Source organism: Thunnus albacares, chromosome 19 (genome assembly GCF_914725855.1).
Source record: "Thunnus albacares chromosome 19, fThuAlb1.1, whole genome shotgun sequence".
Lineage (NCBI taxonomy): Eukaryota > Metazoa > Chordata > Actinopteri > Scombriformes > Scombridae > Thunnus > Thunnus albacares.
The window spans coordinates 16,922,358-16,944,018 of record NC_058124.1 but is presented as its reverse complement, the minus strand read 5'-3'; the positions used below and the strand labels follow the sequence as shown (position 1 = coordinate 16,944,018).

The following is a 21,661-nucleotide window of genomic DNA, read 5'->3' as shown; positions in this document are numbered from 1 at the left end:
TTTTTTTAATTTCTGACTATGGCTCTTCCTGCTTTAGGATAAGAAAAGTTGAGACTAGTTTAGGTTTAAGACTTGGGTGGAATCATTATTATTATTATTTCTGTAACATGTAAAAAAAAAATTTTTTTTAAAGTCAGTGTAACAATGTGCCTCATTGATGTGTGTGTTTAATAGTTTTTGGACAACAATGCAGTTCTATGGCACAGAAGAAAAGGCTAATAAGCTGATACTTATTAGTATGTGGACGCATGCACAAGTGGTCGTGAGATGAAAAATGATGGCGATTATTACCAGGAGATAAGAAAAACAAAATTCTGCTACACAAAGTTCTTTATTTTTAAAACTTTGATCTCCTTTTTTGTTTTCATGCAAAATACTCAAATCGAATTTGACCTCTTCAGGCCTCTGAAAGTTATTAAAATGAAACTTTGAGCAGGTAAAAAAAAACACTTAACTGTTCACAACACAAACTCACGCACACTGTGATGGGGGGTCACAAGTAGACATTGCTTTGTATTAAAAGGCCACACTTTTTATATTAAGTATATTCAAAGATATTTGAATATACTTTTTTTATATTAGTTTTAGTTGAGCATGCATTTTGCATATAAAAGTAGATTTAAATTGTTTAAAGGCCTTACATTGTTCTGTAGTGTCTCAGTCTTACACTGAGACCCCACTGTGACAGTAATGACTAGACAGCAGGCTAAAATACCGAGCGCTGCCTCAGACAGGTGGACAATGGTGATAAGGAGATTTCCCAACAGCCACAGGAGGTGAATGGAAATGTTTTCGTGTATACCTGAACGAGTACAGTATGCCATTAAAGTTGCCAAGGTCAGAGATGTGATTCCCACCTGCAACAGTGTGCTGTAAGCTGCATTCACTAAATGCCAAATGATTTTTTAAATTTTTTGTTTCATTTTTTAAAATCTTTTATATTTGCAATATTTTGGGGGGGGAAATTGAGGATAATTATAAGCTTATGAAGAGATTATTTGTTTTTCTCTCCTAAATATGTTCTCTTCCACTAACTGTAGTTCACTCTCTTCTTCAAACATTGCAATTAAAATTTATATATATATATAAACACTTTTAAAGTTTAATTGAAATCAACAACTGAATCCTCAATATACAACCAAGAATCAGACCTCAAATATAATGAAAAAGAAGTTGGTTCAACCATCATTGTGGACCTGCACTAAACACTGAAGATGGAGAATGAGAGTCCAGGTAGAGAGAGACAGGCAGGAAAAAGAAGGCATATCCATCAGATTAACACACAGTAATGTCTTCCTGGTCTGGCTCCCAGCATCAGTGATTTATCAATGCAAAGCTAATAGCATCAATATGAATCTAACTAAAAATCAATATTTCATTACCTAATTGTTAGTGGGAATGAAGAAGGATGATTGTATGAGACAGCGTTTGAGAGCATCTGGAGTTCACAGAGACATCTGGAGGACAAACTCCAACAGTAACTGCACACTTAGTTACAACACACTTTTAAGGAAGAAGAAAAAAAATCAATGTCCGCAGCTTTAATATGGTAAAACACCAACAACAAACAGACAAAATACAATGATTTGTTGCATAACTACTGCGAGGTTAAAATCATGTTACAACCTTACATTTTGACAAATAGATCCCAGCCTCACACACACACACACACACACAAAATGCAGTCTGAAGAATCCATTAAAATAGTGATAGCTTGTCTTAAAAGGCTCAATGTCCCACAGATATCAATCCCACACAGTTGTCTCCAGCATCCATCACCTAACATCTTGTCATTCACGGCCTGTTGGCAAACGTCAGTATGATGCAATTTAGTGACAAAGATTCCTAAAATAATGTCATTTTAATCCCTTCAGATGCTCTGAAGTTGAGCCATTGGATGTTCAAGTATGATTGACTTACCTTGTGAACCTTATTTTCCAAAAAAATCTGTTCTCAGTTTGACATTTTGTCTTCTTGTAAAGTCTAACATTTGACCTAAATGTATACTAGACTCATACTGTATTTCAGATGATTTAACTCACTAGTTCCTCTTTGGATCAAGTCCTGCTGGTTTCTAATGTAGCCATCTGGGATAAAGAGACTGTCCTCCCAAGAAAAACGACACAATAGGTCATAAAAACGTAGCAGCAGCCATAGTAAATATGATCTGGAGCAGTGGCGTAGTTGAGATTACGTATGTATATGTTGACAATCATTCGGAGGTGGTTGGAGGATATAACCCAACAGTGAACCTTGTCACAAGAAGCCACTGTTTGTTTCCCCACTTCCAACCACAAGTTTCACATTTCCAAAAGTGAGTCAGGACAGTTTTTTTTAAAAACATAACTACAATTGTCCCCTAACCTTAACCTTGTGGTTATAATTGAAGCCATGATGACAAAGGTCACCTATTGATCTGATTTGTAACGGTTTTGAAAAGCACAGACAAATGATGTTGTCCTACCAATTACAGCTGATAGGTGGCGCCATATTAGAAAACGCTCCTATGTGTCATTCAGGAGTGCACATGGTCAAACGATGTATTTGGTCATTTAATTTGGAGGATTTGTTGGGGATAAAAGTTTAACACCAGTTATTGTAGTAACCAACATGTTGGACAAAGAAGAGCTATAAAGGTTAAGTAATTTTTTTGTTAAGTATATGTATTTTTTCATTTTTATAAAGGCTAGATTAATGTTCTAAAATAGCTGGGCACTGTAGTTTTTAGCAAACATTACTCAAATAGGTGTAACCAGGTCATTTGTTGGGGACTATTTACTCTTTAGATTAATACACATTTAGTGCTGTAGTGAGCATTTACAGCAGCAGACGGTGTTTGTGGGATTGAACAAAAATAAACTACAGTGCCCACGTTCATCGCAACAAAGAAAAATGTCTCACAGTGCAACAATGTGCCTCACTGATGTGTGTGTTTAATGGTTTTGGACAACAATGCAGCTCGATGGCAAAGATGAAAAGGCTAATAAGCTGATACTTATTAGTAGGATAAATTCATTGTCGGTTTTGGTCTTCATGGGATTTGTTGTCATTAAGAGAAATATTAAATATCACTAGTCTTATCCTTTAAAATGTAAAATCTGTTTGTAGTATTGTATCCTCTGTAGCCTTGGCCAGCACCCCAAAAGTACAAAAACATCTCCTCTTAGCATTTTATACAATTTTCTTATTTTATTTACTTTTGTAAACATTGTTTTTTGGAAGATGTTGCCTTTATTTTATAGCTGACAGTGCAGATAGTGTCAGAAAACATGTGAAAGTAAGAGGACAGTAAATACCTACCTTCATTGTGTGTCGGACTATTTAGTAGGGGAAACCCAAAGGCAGCATACTGGACACTATACTAAGTATAACTGCACAGTTGTGTTGTCCATAAAAATCACACAATATGTTGTATTGTACATCTTTGGGTGTTTTCCTCAAATGAAACAAGTCTTGTGTTGTTTTTGCTCTCCAGCTCTTCTTGATGTTTCCTCTCATGTAAAAGTAGGGAAATAGAATGAAATATTATCTAACCTGGGGGTAATACTTTGGGTTTTACCCATCAGAGCAATAATTATTCTTCTCTCAGTCTTTCAGTTGCAAAGAACACTCTTTATCATAAAAAGAAAATACAGCAACTTTCAATAAGTGAAAACAAAAAAACATGTATTTAATCATAAGGCTGGTAACTTTCTCCATATTATAGCCTCTTCTAATAATGCATTTGTGTCAAATACATGAAAATATCTGAAAGGTAATCTTAAAATATGTGAAAAAATGAACCTGAATACAACATATCGTTTCACAAGACATCACCACATCTATTGTCCCCTTTTGAAAATAATTACATAGGGTTTAAAATACGTAAGTGACATCATGACTGTGTAAACACAATATAATTAAAGTGCGTAGTTGCGCTCACGTTGTGCTGTGAAGATGCCAGGGTCTCAGTGACCTGAGGTGAGCTTAAACTGGTTTGGAAATTAATTTCATGTTCATGTTCTTGAACTGTGATGTTGTGTAATTCACCATCTTCCTACACATGGCTTATTATGCCTCCTTCAGCAGTTCCTGTAAAAGGTGAGAAAGAAAACCAGTTTGCAAGAAGTCCTTAAAGTCAGGGACAAAAGAAAATTGTGAAGAGTGTTGAGTTTGAAATGCGACATTTGACATTGAAAAAAGCTGAATATCGTATGTGTACTACAGCTACTATCACGTACCACGGCTATAAATGGAATTCAAATTAGAGACAATTTCTAGATAATAAATATGTAAGAACAATAGATTCAAAATTGTTTATTTTTATATTTTGCATACAGAGATCCTCACATAATCCTACTTAACTGTCTGCTTTTCCTTGTGCTGTGACAATTTTGTTGCAGTGCCTTTGCATTTTTATGAAGTGCTACTTGGTCCCCTAAACACACTTGATTATTCTGATTTTTTTTAAAAAGAAGCTTTAAAACTGACAATTTCAGCTCTATAAGTTTGTATTGTGCACTACTGACTCAGTTGGAAGCTGAATTCATAAAAAATGTCAGGACGACCACGTGCTGACATTCATTCTCCTGACTTGCTATCATGCAGGAATCTCAGAAGATTTAACAGCTGGTCACCACAATTTGGAGCACTCATATAAGACCTAAAGAAAATACATTTTCAGTAATTTTATCCTTCTAAGTCACTTTAACTAGTCAATAAAACAGCTCAGGAGCGGGCACTTCTAACCCTAACACTCACATTTGGATCTGTGGATATTATCCAGCTTCATGTGGCACTTATCATTTCTTTAAGACAATATTTACTACATTTCAGGCTCCACAACAAACCCTCTATCTCATTATTCCACCTCGAGGGAACCCCTGAGCAGAGATGCATTGGTTATGCATCATTTGGCACTTTAAGGAACTAAAAGAGGGGAAGCAGTAACATCTATCCCAAATAAAGTAGCCTGACTATGGATAAGAATATGAGAGAGTGTCTATCTGCATTATCAAAGACCTTGAAGGTATCACAGCCTTGGTTGTTAAAAAGACTGAGAGGGAAGATATTGTCAAAATAAATCTCGGAGGTAAAGGTATTATTTGTTATGTCAAAGATCTCACAGCGCGCCAACACTTGTTAATGCTTTTGTAATTTATGAAATGGTTATTTACAGGCTTTGAATCTGTAGCACCAAGTGGAAAGAGGGGGTTTTGGTTTAATTGCTATGGAGCAAAGTACACGACAAGGCCCAGGAACTGGAGAGAAGCCAGATCCCTCCACTGTGGAGCACTAATAACACATCACAGTGACAGAGATGCGCCTCCTCCCTACCTTGCTGTATCGATCTCCCATCTCGCTGTTAATAGTCCTGTTAAACACCAGCTCTTGGCTCTTTACTGTGTCCAAGCCCACTTAACAATAAAACTCCCCCTTCGCTCACCTTTTAAAATGCTTGAGAGGCAGCGAGACAGCTGCGGGCAAAACTGTTGCCGTTGGAAAGGATTCGCCTGCCTGCAGGATAGTATGTTCATATTTGTAGTCCCTAAAATGTGTCTTAATTAGTTTAAGGCACGAGAATCCGCTCTTGCTTAACTTATCGGCATGATGCAACATTTATCAGATGATAAATGTGCACTTTGATAGTCACGTGTCAGGATGTTTAGTATTTTAGACAAATGTATTGAGGGAAAAAAGGATTATGTTACACAACTGTTAACACTATCATAATATTTCTGTTTATTGTTTCTCCCCCAAACATCATTATAACAGTAGATTATTTCAGCTTGTGTCATTTCTACTGACACTGGTTTGAGAACAACTAGCCAAAAACAAGAGATATTGTGTAAAATGTGGCATTTAAAGAGTAAATATCACTGAATTTCTCATGATAATATCTAAAAATGTTATTCACACGAGCATCAGATATTCCTAATGTCTGCTAAATTTACATGTTTAGGCAGTAAACAGTGCATTAGGTAATTGCTGATGTGGGAAGAGATGGAGGAGTACGCCATAGACAAACAATTGCTGCCCATGTAGAGCAGAAGTCCAGAGGGAGTCCAAGTCTTTAGTCAAGGACTTGTGTATTATTAGTTGAACGATATAAAACATGACAAAATGCCTACTCAAAGCGAATCAAAGATTCTCAACCCTTCCCACGGGGACATCTATGTAGGGCAAGAGCTCCTCGCATCTCTTCCTCTCTCTCCTGGGTGGCGTGCATCGTCAGAAACAGGCTGTAAAAACCTCTGCCATCCACAAACAATCACCACGAGCATATGTGAACATTTTCCTACCAACACTAACAAACTCTGCAAAGTCTGACAAGTCTTACAAAAGCTTGTAGAGCAGGGCAATCTGTAGTTTGAGAACATTTGATTTGTGATATTTTTGATTCCACTGTATATTTTAGGATGATTGTGATCTACTTTTCCTTAAATCGTTAAGATAAAGTTTACTAATCAGTGGTTTAATCTTCATTTTGAAACACAGCACTGGATTAAATTAACCTGTTTTAACTTGCGTTAGCAAAACTATAATTAAACCAAATCTTAGATGCATTTTTGTTGTGCAACCCAACAAACAAGAGGTAAACTAAGAGTAATTTGTCACAATTTGCCACCCTTTTGTGACAAATCCACACTGCCGAAAACCAAACTCTGCATGTGTCTGCCTTGAACGTGCCGAGATTAGAAAGAAAAAAGATAAATTCTTACAGAGGGGGTGTATTTGTGCGTTGAAACTTTTTTTTTGATAGCGTGTTCCATCCCCTGCTGGAGCTCCTTTTTGGCAGAAAAAAAACAACATTTGAGTAACTAAACAGGAGCATAAGTGCGATGTTTGTTGCATTTGATTTCACTGATGCCTCAGGAAGGAATTTCTGGCTTTGGTGGTGAGGCTTTGAAGAGAGTTTTCTTAAAGGTGTGCAATGTTTTTCTTGTCTCAAAGCAGCATTTTATTTTTATTTATCCTGCTAATGTCATGTTTCCAGACGCACACACACACAAGACACACACACACACTCAGACATGCTTAGATCAGAGAAATGTTAAAACGGAATATGCAGTACCACAGGCTATAAGATTAGAAGTGTTCATATATGAACCAGAAGGAGAGGTCAACATTTGGTTTTAAATGCTCTTTGGTCTTTTAAAAACAGCTTATTATTCATTTTCATCTATACTGCTCTCTATCATAACATTTAGTCTCAACATGTACGAATCCTCTTAAAAATGTATGTATACTGTAAGCTTTTTATGGAGCTTTCAACTGCATCTCACTGTTTTCATCAGTGTGCTAACTCCCACAACTGAGGACACTAGTAATTTAACCTCAAATTCAAATTTTTTTAATGTCAAACTACTGTTTTCAAGGTCAAAAATGAACTTTTAATGTTTGACAATAAAGACATTTTCATGGATATAAACTTCAGTAAGTGATAAAGCTAACTGATGATGTGGTGTGAGCAAACCACGATGAAGAAAAATGTGAGCCTGTGTGTGTTCGGTAGCAAATAAACTGGCAGTTAAACTGTAAACTGCGTTAAAAAAAAGAGACCACGCTGGCATCTCACATTACACAATCTATCAAAACATCTACTTTAACTTACTTTAGAAAAAAAGTATCTACTGTATATTTTCTACAAAAAAAGGCCTCTTGACTTTGTAATTAAATGCTATTTCAAAGTGTGGCACAATACACTGACATTTCTCCGCTGATGTGTGTTATTTATCACTGTCCTGGCTGTAAAACTCAGGTGCTCTGACTGTGTTCATGCAGTGTTACCAAATGATTCATAAACTGCTGAGTCTGCACTTTTGCTGGAATGTGAACATTTTTCTCCTGAAATGTTCGCCATAATAGCTCCGTTCTGAATTATAGCGTTGCTGAAGGTGGCAATCATGTTGCCAAATTAGTCATCCTAATTTGACAAAGAAAAAAAAAAAAAAAAGGACATACAGAGAAAAGACAACACAAGTATTTTTCTCTTACAGGGGAGATGCTTCAGTTGCAGCCTAAATATACTCATTTCTCTCTCTTTCTTACCGACACACACACACTCTATGTTCAACTGAAAATCAATACGATCGGTTTAAAACAGTTTTTCTAACAATACCAAAAGCTGTAGTGGCTCCAGATCATCTTTGTTTCTTTATCGAGTTTTTCGAAATGACTCTTCTGGGAGATGAAAGATAAAGTGAAAGAAACGTTTCTCACAGCGAGGCCCCTGAGGCTCGGCTCTTGGATCCCTCACCACTACACAGGACCCGTCATGCTTGTCATTTCAATGTTCCTGAAGGTCGCTCCATCTGAAAGGCCGAGAGGGAGAGAGGTGAAGAAACACTTGCTGACGTCAGAGTGCAAAATAAATAACTTGAAATGGTACGATAGAGCCTCTCTCATATGATCAATATTACGTTCTTTTAGACTAACATGTTTGTTTTCACTCTTAATGGGAGCATAACTATGATTTACTTGCAATATCCTCCAAAAAGTTAAGTTTGACATGTGAAAAAAAGAATAAGCACACAAGCATTTGGTACAAAGCTGTTTAGAAAGATTAAATTTTATAAAATGATTTCAGATAAATATTGATCTGGCATGCAATAAGTGTATTATCACTTTCTTTAGGCCTATTGATACTTTATCTGGTTTTCACTGAAGAGCTAGGAGTGATTAGGATAGTGGTGTGATTGGTTGCATTTTATTTTTAGCTGTTTATGTCTTACTGTCTCTTGCTTTGAGGAGCTTGTGAGTAGCATCTTGTGCACAGATTTATATTTAAATATGTATAACTATGGTTTAAACCTCACAAGCTTTTTGATCTGTTGCTTAAGTAATTAAACAGTCGCAGAACCTGCATTGGACTGAAAACCTTTGAAAAGATGTTTTATCTTGTTCTGAGCATTCTGGTTGTATTTTTTGAGGGTGGATGCTGGTCGATACACTTTCACAGGAGGAGACAAGTTCTCTAAATGTCGTTGCAATTCCTGCTGGTCACCAACAGAGGCTGATAAAGGTCACGGTCATACATGACTTCATGTCCTGTGAATAGTGATACAGTGCTGAACATATTTAGGTAATGTGATATTTACAGTCCTGCACTGGTTCCAATCACTCTCCATCTTTCTTTCTTTGTCTCCAGTTTAATTGCTTTACTGCCCGCTGAATACCCTTCCCTTCCTTCTGCTTCTCTCTCTCTCTCTCTTTCTCTCCATTTTTTCCTTCTCAGCCCTCAGCCCTCACACAAACACACACATACACACACACACACACACACACACACACACACATTTCCTCTGGCCCCGAGTAAGGCCTCACCAATGCGGGCTGACGAGAAGTGACAGCTCTCTGTATCACTCCCTGGCACTGACAACTGACAGATGGATACCACTCACACACACTGCAGGGGAAAAGAGAGAGAGAGACTCAGAGGTCGAGGAAGAAGAAAGTGCCAAGGAGGATGATTCTCCAGCATTATTCTCTTTTCATGGGGCTGCTGTGTGATTGAGTGCTGGGTAGAATAACAAGCTTGTGTCATGCCAACCTTAAGCTCTTTTCTCCTTGCAGACACAAACAAATATGTACACACACACACACACACACACACATACTGAGTAGAGCGAGAATACCTGCACTGGAGCTGCCTGCGATAACAAGAAAGTGGTCGAAAAGTGAAGAAAAAGCGACTTTTTGATCTGAATATACTGTGCGTGTTATAATAAAAAGTATATTATTGATTTGGTTTTTAATATGATAGCTGATTATTAATTACAGCCTGAAAATTATTTTAAAAAACAAATCAAGTCATTTTCAACTACAGTGTATGTGGATACTCAGATTTTTGGGAGTGAAGATGGGTATTTCTGTGGATGAGCTGCAACAATTAAGTGATTAATCAAATAGTTGCCAACTATTAAATTAATCACCAACTATTTTTATAAACGATTAATCAATTAATGAGAATAATTGTTAGTTGCAGCCCTACTGAAAACATATTTGTCAGGTTGTTATTGTTCTGCAAAATTGAAATTATAATTCCTCTTATTCAGTATTTATGCAGTGTATGTAGGGTTGGGAACCAAAATCTGGTGCCAAATTAGAACTGAACCCAAAATGCCAAGAAAAAATTAGAATTTCGGTTCTCCTTATTGGTTCCTAATCACGATAACACTTTATTATTGCTAACAAAAGCTACATATCTGCCAGGACCTGTCTATGTCATGCATCAACGTAACAACGCGTTGATTTGTTTAGATACGAGCATGCATGGCTAACTTCACCTCAGAAGTGAAAGATGGACCACAGTAAACTTTCAAAAGTGTGGCTTCACTTTATTAAAGAAAATGACAAAGCAAAATGCAATGCATGTGGGAAGCTAATTAGCTGCAAGTCAGGTTAAACATCAAATTTAAACATCAAACTTTTAAGGCAGCATGGCGTCGATCTGAAATAATATCCAGTGTTTGATGGTCTCCTAGCCCGAGTGTGTCATCAGCCAGCGCTAGAACCTCACTAGCACCTCCAGCAGTGCCAGGAACACCAAGCTGTGACACACCGTTCTCTTTGGCAACAAAGGGAAAGATTACCAAAGAGGAAACTAGGAAGTGTCAAATACCACAGTATCCACAAGAAAATGCATGTACCGACTGTGGATCATATATTTTTATTGTGTGCATTTACTTTGTGAATGTTTGGTTAAAAAGACTTATTTTAATGAAACAATTAAAGTCAAAGTAAACGCTTAAAAGAATAAAGATATTTTGTTATCTAACATTTGATCTCTTATTTTTACCATATTGGAATTGAAACTGGGAATTGATGAGAACCGGAATCGATAAAATTCAAACGATACCCAACCCTAATGTAAATGCGTGCTTACAGTATGTGCTGCATATTCAGAAACACACTTTGTTATCTTGATCACTCACATGCCAGATGTTTTTAACATGTTGTCACTGATGTGAATACCTTGTTTGATCGATGACAACACATTCAACTTGTGAATGTGAAGATATTAACAGTTCTCAGTTTTGACGCATCAGAGAAACTACGTGGATCCATCAGAGCATAATGTCTGTTTCCATTTTATCAACAGTATCATCATATAATGTTGATGTTTTTGACAAAGAAGAGACAAAAGCATAAATGTATTTTGTTTTAACTTACATCTGGTGTCCATAATGATTTTTAATTAATAAATTGCTAATATGTCCACCAATGTGATGGAGTAAAATAGACAAACAGGCACATTAACAGTTGGCAGGAGAAACACATTCTACTCAGACAAATGCTGATTGGCTGGTTGGCTTGTACTGGTCTTTTTGACATTGCCAATAATGTGAATTTAAAATACAGTCAGGATAATGGAGGCAATGTTTCATACACCATGTCTGTATCACCATGCATCAAAATAAACTGTTTAAAGCAAGTAATATCAAGTTTTAGCTGTCATAGTTTGCAAGTTTTGCAGTGACTGATTAAAATAAACAGAACCTTCTGAAAAAAACTGCTGTGCTGCTGCGGCAACAATGTGAAAAAAACTGCTTTAGAGAAAGGAAACTGAAGAAAATATGCAGTGATTCCCCAATTTTGAACTGAAGATTACAATGTACATATTAAATTCTCTCATGTAAACATAGGCTCCTGTCTAGTGTTGAAAATATGTTGATTCATTAGTTAATCTGAAAAAGTGTCTGAGTCATTGTTTATGTTATTTTTAAAGCATGGCACCAAACTATTGACTGGTTCCAGCTTCTCAAAATGTGAGAATTTGCTACATTTGTCTGTTTCATATCATTACAAATGGAATATCGTTGGGTTTTACACTGTTGGTTGAACCAAACAAGATGTGTGAAGATGTCAACTTCAACTCTGGGAGATTCTGATGGACATTTTTCACAAATTTTTGAAATTTTATAAACCTTTTGAGAAAATAACTGATAATAATCAACTATGAAAACAACTACTAGTTGCAGCCCTATCGTATCAAATCTATCACGGACACCAAGGGCTTTTTGTCACCATTACTTTGTGCATCTCTTGATGGTTTGTTTGGTGTGCTGGATATAATTTTGTCACCCACAGCGAGTAGACAAAACGTTGGAAATGTTTAACAGCAGAGGCAAGCAGCTAAAATCTTCTTTCATTTCTGTCATATCAGTCTTGCTCTATATGTGGTGAATAAGAAGAGCAGGACAGCCTCCACTATCCTGGAGGGATGAAGGAAGTAGAGGTCTACTTTGTACTCTGCGCTCCAATTCATCTTTTTGCTAAATAATTGTGCAGCTTTGTTTGAACTTCTGTTCTTTGAAAAAACCCACATAGAATATTAATCATCAAACTATTTTTAAAGGAAAAATAGTTTTGTTTGATATTTCAGTTGTTTAATAGGCAGGTTGATACATACTGTAGATACATTCAAAGTAAATGATTCATGACAAATTATGCTACAGGTAGCAAATAAAAATGAAATGCACTTTTTTTAAAAGAAAAAACAGGCTGTTTTCACTGTTAATAAACAGAAAAAAATATATCTTGTGCTTTCAGATACGAGTTGATTGCCTGTTAGTCACAAAACAAATCTATTTTCACCTCAGTTGTTTGGCTTAGTCGTATTCACATGAGAATCAATAGCCAGGTGGTGATTGTGGTGTGACTGACTCAATAACACAATCACCTGCAGAAGAGTGGGAAGTGAGGAAAAGAGAAGATGAAAGGAAATTCTGGCAGCAAAGGAAACCCCAGAGGAACGACGCTAAGCAGACACAAATCAAAATCGAAACGGACACTGCAACTGCACACGACAACAGCAGAGGATTTAATATTATCTGCATCTTCTTTTAACCATGTTTTCCTAAAAATGCAGTACTTTCCCAAAACAACAGTGAACAGTGAATTCAAAGTCTCCTCTCAGATGTGTCACCGTGACTGCTGTGAAACACCTTCTACTCTAAGAAATAAAATTTTACACCAAACCGTAAGAGCCACACAAGGAGATTTTGCAAAGTTGACACACACTAAGCATCCATACCGAGTCTGATTGAACTAATAAGCTCATGCCTGAAACCGTAAGTGACACTCTAGAATAGCAACAGTGTCAAGTCTCAAATGGGTGACGCCACACCAAGGCGATGATGACACAAGTATTGTGTATAGGAGGTGAAGAGTATGGTAATGTTGTCAGCGCACCCTGAGGCCTCGGAGCCATCACACAGCAAAAACAAGAAGCTCTGAAATACGCTGTCTCGTTACCGGCTGGCACATATTCTGTCAGTCCTCCTAACGCCAGACAGCTGCTCTGATTACTTCCTCCCCACTTCCTACATCCCTCCTGCTTGACCTTTTATAATTACGTAAAATGATATTTATTTTCCTCTTTTCTGGAGGCAGAAATCTCCCAAACATAAAAACTTGTGATCATGATAGCTGGAGTCTCATGTGATCATCATAACTGCAGTCTCTCTTGAGCGTGATTGCTAGTGTGTTGATAGCTAAAGGCAGCTTGTTTTCTTGGAGAGAACAGAGTCTGATGAGTTTGGTTCTCAGCCAGGAGGAGTGTACTGAAAGAGGTGGGGGGACTCAGATCTCTGGAAACCTCACAAATATCTCAGGAATAGTCAGATTTCAACTTGTGGTTTTGATTTTGTTGGAATGAGGAAATCTTGTTCTTTAGGTTTAATATTTGTTTTGACATTTCTGCAACAACTGGGAAGCCTTGTGAATGTTTATTGTTCTGGACGATAGCTAATGGATGGATCAACTCAAATTTTATCCATATCTTGACCTGGGAGCAAAAAATGTGCCGTCTTGTTTCATAACTAGTCATAACAGCTTGCTAAAGAATGTAGCTTCACCATAGTGTTGCTTAAAGGTTGTTGTTAATAGGATGTTATATGTTGTTTATTACTGAGATGCGTTTCTCTAGCATGCTTATCATACCATGTGTAGGTTGTGGCATAAACAATTCCATTCAAGCCACTCAAGTGGAAGTTTAAAAATGAAAATCCTATAATAAAGGGCCAGAAACATTATAGGGTTTCTGCATTATAAAAATACAGAGGGTGTGCAGATGCAGTATGAGTTTTTGTACATTAGCAAATCCAGAATGGTGTTGTCAACACCTTGTTTCACTGTAAAAGCCCAACACTGCCTTCACATTTAAAAACATTTTTTTGCACTTTCTGGAATATCTTTGCATGATTTACAGTTCAAAAAACTCTTAATCTTGCACTGGCCCTTTATGCAGCCCCTCAGTTCAGCCTCTGTCAGAAACAGGCCATTTTAGCTCCTGTCTCCTTATGAGCCCACTCTGTTCTGATTGGCCGGCTCCTGGAAGCTGCCCATCTGCAGACTTCCAGCAGGCAGGAGGCTACATAAACAAACAGTAGTAGTTGGATTTCTTTTCTTTTTCCTCATTCTTTACTTGAAACCGCAACTTCTCAAATACATCTGCACATGTTAAGGCCTGAATCCGATCTGAAATATGCGAGTGGACAACGACCTTAGCAACAAAAGCCTTGGAATGGACGTTCGTGTGTGGGTACGTGCCAACAATCTGGTGTCATCACGAGGAGGAAGTAGAGGTAATTTTGCAAACAGAGCGTTCAGAGCAGGCTGAAGCCCTGGCTTTTGACTTTCAGGGAACATTTGTACATATGTTCACCTCAAGTTTTGGACTTTTGACTTTTTCATGTTTAACATAGACATCCGATATTATAACGGTATAAAAATAACAGGAATGCCTGATATTTCTCCCTTAATTAAGTCACAGTTTTGCAATGATACCAACCCAGCAGACCTCAAACTAATCCAACCTTTTGATTTATTACATTCAGTGAAGAAGACACTTATTCAATGTACAGAATATAAATTCAGCCACCTCATTTCCCGCGTCGTCTCCACAAAACAGTTATTTTTTCCACTATCAGTAGTAAAATAGTAAAATCTGCTCTTTTCAGTCACTAAAATAAATCCCTCCTACACACATACACACAGACACAGGCACACTGAAGAAATCTGCCATGAAACTTAATCACAAAAGGTCATGTTGGCGAGGGAGGAACAGATTAAATTAGCATAGTATTAGATATGGAAAATGATTTCTGTCAAATCAAACTGTAGCACAATTATAATATGTTAATTACTTATTTCATTAAGGAAGTTGATTGCAGTTCACAGATGAAATCATGCGGGCAGAGACACCTGGAAAGAGGTGATGAAGCTTGAAACCCGTCTCTCCCTCTTCTGTCCCTCCACTCTGACTCTTCTCGTTTCCTCTCCGCGTCCTCGTCATCGTTTCTCATCTATTCCCGCTCTGCCTTTTCACGTACGCGTTAATTGCCTGAACGCGCCGCACAAAAATGCTTCAAAGGGCGCAGGACTTCTCATTTGTTCATCAAAGGGAAGATGATGAGGGGGAGTGAGATCATATGACCTGCCCACAATGCTCCTCAAGGGAAGTGAGGAGCGGATTCAATGTGTGAGGCAGCCAATGAAAACATGGAAATAGGAAGATTTTTCACTGAGTAGACTGGATAAACAAGATCAGATTTTACCAATTAGTGTTATAATAACATGGAATTGTTTGTAATAGTAGAAAATATGATCATTGGTTGTGTGTCTGTTGAGAGAAGAGCAAAATAAATCATTGTAAAGTTTACCTCTCTAAAGTTTTCTGAAGGTTTTGTTTTATGTTCAATCTGACCCAAAATTCATCATGTTTGTGAAAACCTTTATGGACATTTAACAAGCAGCTACAAAAGATTGACCCAAAAAATGCATCAGTCTGAAAATGTGAGGATTGCTGAAGCCTTCATTGTTTGGATGGTTTGTGGTGTTGAAGCAACACCAGTTTTCATGAGTGAATCTCTGTGGTTAGAGAGCACTGACATGAATTAAAAAGGCCATTACAGATACAAAAGACACTGCAAATAAGGAAGCAATACATCAGTGAATAAGATAACAGACGGCTCTACCTTTAGCTAAGAAAACAGGTAGCAGATTTATATATAGGAGGGTCATTGGCATTGCTTCAGCAGCCTCATGAGACATATAGATTATCAACTAATCACTTTTTCAGGCATCTTCAGTTAAGACATACTGTAAGAACACAACAGCCTGTCGAACTAGACACCTGTTTACAACTGTATACAGGGTCAGAACATGGGATTTTGTATGTGCACTACAGGATTTTTGTCACACAGAAATTAGAAAAGGCTGGGAAAAGGAGTTAGGCATAAAGATACTGGGGGATATGTGACTAGGCGTTGAAATATGTCAGTTCTTGTTCCTTCAATGCTAGACATTTTCTAATACAATTAAAGATTCTACATAGATTGCACTACTCAAGGGTAAAGTTTAGAGCTGCGACCAATAAGAAAATTAATTGGCAACCACTTTTAGATTAATCGCTTTGAGTCATTTAAAAAAGAAAAAAGCTAAACTTCTCTGGCTCCAGTTTCTTAAATGTGAATATTTTCTGGTTTCTCTAGTCTTCTATGGTTGTAAACTTAATATCTTTGGGCTGAAGACTGTCGGTTGGGACAAAACAAGACATCTCAGGTTGCATGTTGGGCTTTGAGAAACAGTAGTTAACATTTTCAACACTTGATTATAGACTAATCGATTAATTGAGAAAATAATCATAAGATTAATCAATAATGCAGCCCTGGTAAAGTTAGACAAAATATTTCCAGGAGGTGTTTCTAGTGTGTTAGAAATGTAATTTGTCTGATGCAGATTTACTTCATAATCATGCCTTCAAATACAAGTACTGGAACCAAATATTTAGTGTTTTTTCAAAAGGTGCTCAACATTCATATTAGTCCAGATCCTATCTGAATAACTGTTGGAACTTCTGAGGATGTAAGGAAGCTGCAAGTGGGGCAACGACACTTGCTGTTTTACAGCATTATTAATTCAAAACAAACTCATACTGATGTTTTGGAAAAAGAAGGAAGTGCCATAACTCAAACAATGGCTGAGGATCAGATATATCCTCAAGGACAAGCTTCAAAAGTTTGAAAAATTTGGCAGCCACTACTTTTGCACTTGGAAAGGAAGAACAGTTGAGATGGACTGTGTGTATTAGATGACTCAGATAGCAGTCCTAGTGGATTTGAGAGGTTGCGTTAAGAGTCTGTTGTACTTGCACCCAGTTTAAGTTTTGTACTGTGTATGTATGCACGGTGGATTGGCTGTTACAGGGTATATTTAAAAAAAAAAAGAAGCATTATGTGTTTGTATTATAAGTTACTGGTAGAAGGTGGCCTCTCAATAAAAAAACATGTGAAAGAAAACACTGTGTTTGAACTCACATGGAACAGACTTATAATGTGACTACAGAGAATATACAAAGTTAATATTTATACATGTTAAAAAATTAATCATAAATACAGCAGAGCGCAGTACAGAAGAGATCAGAGATTAACCACAATGAAACATTAGATTAAGCATTAAACACAGTCCAACACCAGCTATTATACAGTATGTTATCTGCTACAGTTTTATCTAGAAGCCATGTCGCCAACAAACCACCTCCGACTGTAGAGAAGAATATACCATCTAGTGAACTGAGAAAAATCTTAACCCAGCAATGTACCTGACAGAGCAGCAGCAGCAGGCTAAGACACATCAAATATGCAGCACATCATTATGAGCTTAATAAACTATAAATACGCAGCAGATGACCATTAATATGTGGATATTAGCTCAAGGTTGGCAATGAGTGTAGCAGCAGCGTGAAGCATAGAACAGGAACAGGCTCATCAGTTAGATGTAGTTATGATATAGAGAGTAATAATCAAGCAAGCTGAGATATGGTCCATGCTTTGGGTGATATATTTATGCTTTGCTGAACATGAGGTATGCACAGAGAAAAGGTAGAATCTGTAGGTAGAAAACAAGCACAGTAGAGAGAAGGGAAAGTTCAGGTTTGCCAGTCAATCAATATTACAGTACAGGTAAATAATTATCCTTTGTAAAAGGACTGTTTGCAAGATCACAGTCATGTTTACATCCCAAGAGCCAACAAACCATTTTACCATCTACTGGAGACTTAATTGCATTAGAAAACTGGTCGCCCTTTATTTTATAGTACACTTATAAGACGTAATAAGCCATACTTTGTATCAAATTAGACAAAAACTGGAAATAATATGTTCTTTATTAGACAGTAAACAAACACAGTTATACCCTATTTACACATCACACACCTAAATTATGCTGTAATTAGAAACTTCATATAATGTCGTATTAGACCCAAAATATCCAGGATACTCTGCCGATTGTACAGGACCGACCAAAGAAGGAAAGTAGCAGATATGTGATTTCACTTTAGTTTACAGTACAGTTCTGTTGTAATGTGTCACAAATTATCCTCTAAGAAAGTCTAATTAAGGGTGTAACAGTGGGAAACAAGGCAGCTTCCATAGCCTAATGTTACCGGGGTCGGATAGTGATATGGCATTAAATGGTCTGATGTCTTGACTGGTATGGGAGGGAATAGAGCGTTGAGGAAGCATTTATTAGGCTTTGTATTACTACCTATAAAAACATGGGCGCAGATCCCAGGGAGCTCGGAGGGGACGAGTCCCGTTGCGTGTACTAAACTAAGTGAGAATTTGGGAAATTAAGTTAATGGTTTACTTCATCCTGCTACCTGTGTTTGCTATAGGACTACATCCATCTCTTTAGCATCTCTGTAGCAGTGAGTTGTGTCTTTCAGTGAGTGACTGGTGACCACTAAACCCCAGCACAGACTGAGCTGCTGCTGGAGAGTAAACAAGCAAATACTGTGCCAGCAGCTCTGTAAAATAGATAAATATGTATAGTCATTGCCCAAAAGTGAATCATTAAAATATATTTTAAACCACTATTAATGGCAAAAATGATAGCAACATGTCACTTTTTTGATGTAGCCCCTAAGTTTTCAACAACCTGACAACAAATGGCCCTCTAAGAAAGTGAAACTATGTTGAATAAAGGTACAAATAAATGTATTGTACTCTGAGCTCACAGTGTTTTGTCTTGACTATTTTAAAGGCTATGCCAGATATAATATGGCATTAAATTAATCTAATTACAGCCTCTGTTGTCTAATTAAGCTATCACAGGCCCATGTTGGTAGCATTAAATGTGGTGTCTAATTACAGCATCATTTGGTAGTAATGATAAAATAGCATCTAACTGTAGCATATTTTGGATCTGATATGGCATTGTATTGATTTCTAATTAGACTATGATCTTGTAAAATGGTGTCTAATAGTGTATGAGGATCTCCTATTCGGTTTCTAATTAGAGTATAATTTTGTATACTAGTGTCTAAGTATATTATATTTTGGGTTTAATATGGCATTATATGCAGTTTCTAATTACAGCTGATTTAGGTGTATGGTGTCTAATTAGTGTATAACTGTGTTTGTTTACTGTCTAATAAAGAAAATATTTCTAGTTTTTGTCTAATTTGATACAAAGTATGGCTTATTACGTCTTATTAGTGTACTGTAAAATGAAGTGCAACCAGAAAAACTCCAAGACAACAACAGTAACCAAGCAGAAGAAATATGTCACACACCAAAAAAAGCCAATAAAATGTGAATATTCAATAATGAATGCTCAGAGGTTTCTCATTTCACCACTACAAATCAACAGCATGAAGGCCAAGAAAAAACAACCGAAAGTTAAATAAGCACCATGAGGAAGTAATTCACAATTACTGTATTATCAAAGCAAATATTGCGCATAGCAGCCAAAAAGAAGCACAAGAGCAGAAATAATCAGCCAGCAGAGGCCAAAGACAACACAATCAGAAAACGTAGGCTACACTGTTAAATGTTACTGTATCAACCGAACACAGCCATGCATGTACATGTACAGTAAACACAAGCAGCACACACTAACCTTGTTGAGGTGATCAGTAGAGTAAATCCCATTGGATGGATCTTCTGTGGTCCCAGACTGCAACAGCAGGACAGGAAAACTCCCTTTAAGTGTGTTTGATGCTATCAGCTGATCTGGCAAACGTTCAGGCAGAAGAAAACTGGAATATTTCCTCCACCAAAGCGACATGATCACACTGTTGGCAGGGAAGATTGTTTATGAAAAAAAAGATGCAGCAGAAATAACAAATGTTTGCAGCAGCTTCACAGCAGATTTAATACACCTGCACATGCAGTTCAGCAGGTGAGCGGCGTGGTAAAAGAGTGGGCGGGGCTTTGACGTGTTTAAATAGACCGCCTTGTACTGCAGAAGGTGCGTTGGATATATGCTACAACAAGGAGAGTTTGTCACATGTGAGTGTAGCTTATGCTAATTATCTGCCTGAACCAGCTCAGAGAGGCCTCACTACATTCAAAGTTGAGAAGAGACATTTTCATTTTCCCTTCATGTTTCATGTTCATTTTTCAGTTGCAGGCTACTAACATAGAAATTTGATAAAAATATTTGAATGTTAAAACAAAAAACAAAAAAAACCAACACAAATAATAATAATAAAATACTCCAAAATCTACATGTCGTTGTTTCCCTGTGTGTTCATGTTGTTTGATGTCTATCTGATGTTTTTAGGTTGAATGGACTGTACAATAAGTGTCATGATGGGAATAAAGAGCCAGTCGGATGAGGTGGGATGTTATGACAAGAGACAGATTATCAAACAAAACAATCTCACCTCAAGATCTTTTTAGTAGCTGTTCTGGAGCTTTTGATCATATCACATGATCTTCATCCGCAGATGGAGTTGCCCAGTTGTTATTTTTCTGAGCACTTGAAGGATTTCTCATCCATGTTGTCCTAAAAATTGGACTTTAAAGTTCATTCTTGACTTTGGAAACAGCCGCTAACATTGTCACCTCAAGGTCTATTTAGCAGCTGTTGTGGAGCTTTTGACCATATCCCACAGGCTGTGACCAAAATCACTTCCTGTTTACTACACAGTGCACTATATTTACTGCCCAACGTTTTATTGAGTGTCCAATTTCTGAGTATGAAATTTATGCATCAATGCCCTCAAAAATTCCCACAATAGAAAGAAAAAAGTAAATTATAGACCTTCAACACTCCACCTGTCAGTGATGATGCAAAATAATGAACATTCATAAGTGTAAAATCTCATTTTACTCCTCATTTCAGAGTAAATTATTGAAGGTCTATAATATAGGTCGTAATGAATAAGTGAGAGTGGGAGTAATTTTAGACACAGCCATGATCTTCATCAGAGATGGAGTTCAAATTGTTCAAATTTCCAATTTTTCTGAACACTTTAAGGACTTCTCATTCATGTTGGCTTAAAAGTTGTGTTCATTCTTGACCTTGGAAACAGTAGTTCCTAAAAGTATCTCTCCAGTTCAAATCAGAGAGTAGATTTGCCTCCACTGTGGTGAGACAACGTGTTAATGCACATTTTTAACCGTAGGCTAGTGAGAACAAAGGACGCTCAGTTGCGCGGCTACATTTGCCTCGTGGCATGTACGCTGCTTATTATATCTGTGTGGAGGACCCAGTCCATCAGTGCCAAATGGATTTGTAAACATCCACACACATGCTCAACTTCTGAGCAATAAATCATTCAAAAAAGCATTCATATTTCACCAAATTGGATACATTTGTGGCATAATTTATAATCTAATCAATGGCCAGAAAAGTTTAAGCTGATCTGAAACCTCTCGCCCTGATT

At 37.1% G+C, this 21,661-nt stretch overlaps 1 long non-coding RNA gene across 1 annotated transcript; it reads right to left on the bottom strand.

Annotated features, from left to right (window-relative positions):
* Window positions 1-3,265: 3,265 nt before the first annotated feature.
* On the bottom strand, window positions 3,266-20,148 carry LOC122969302. Its single transcript, XR_006398978.1, has 3 exons — window positions 19,888-20,148; window positions 8,203-8,294; window positions 3,266-4,071 (listed from the first exon to the last, which is right to left on the bottom strand). It is a non-coding gene; the product is annotated as an uncharacterized LOC122969302 (long non-coding RNA).
* Window positions 20,149-21,661: the final 1,513 nt, after the last annotated feature.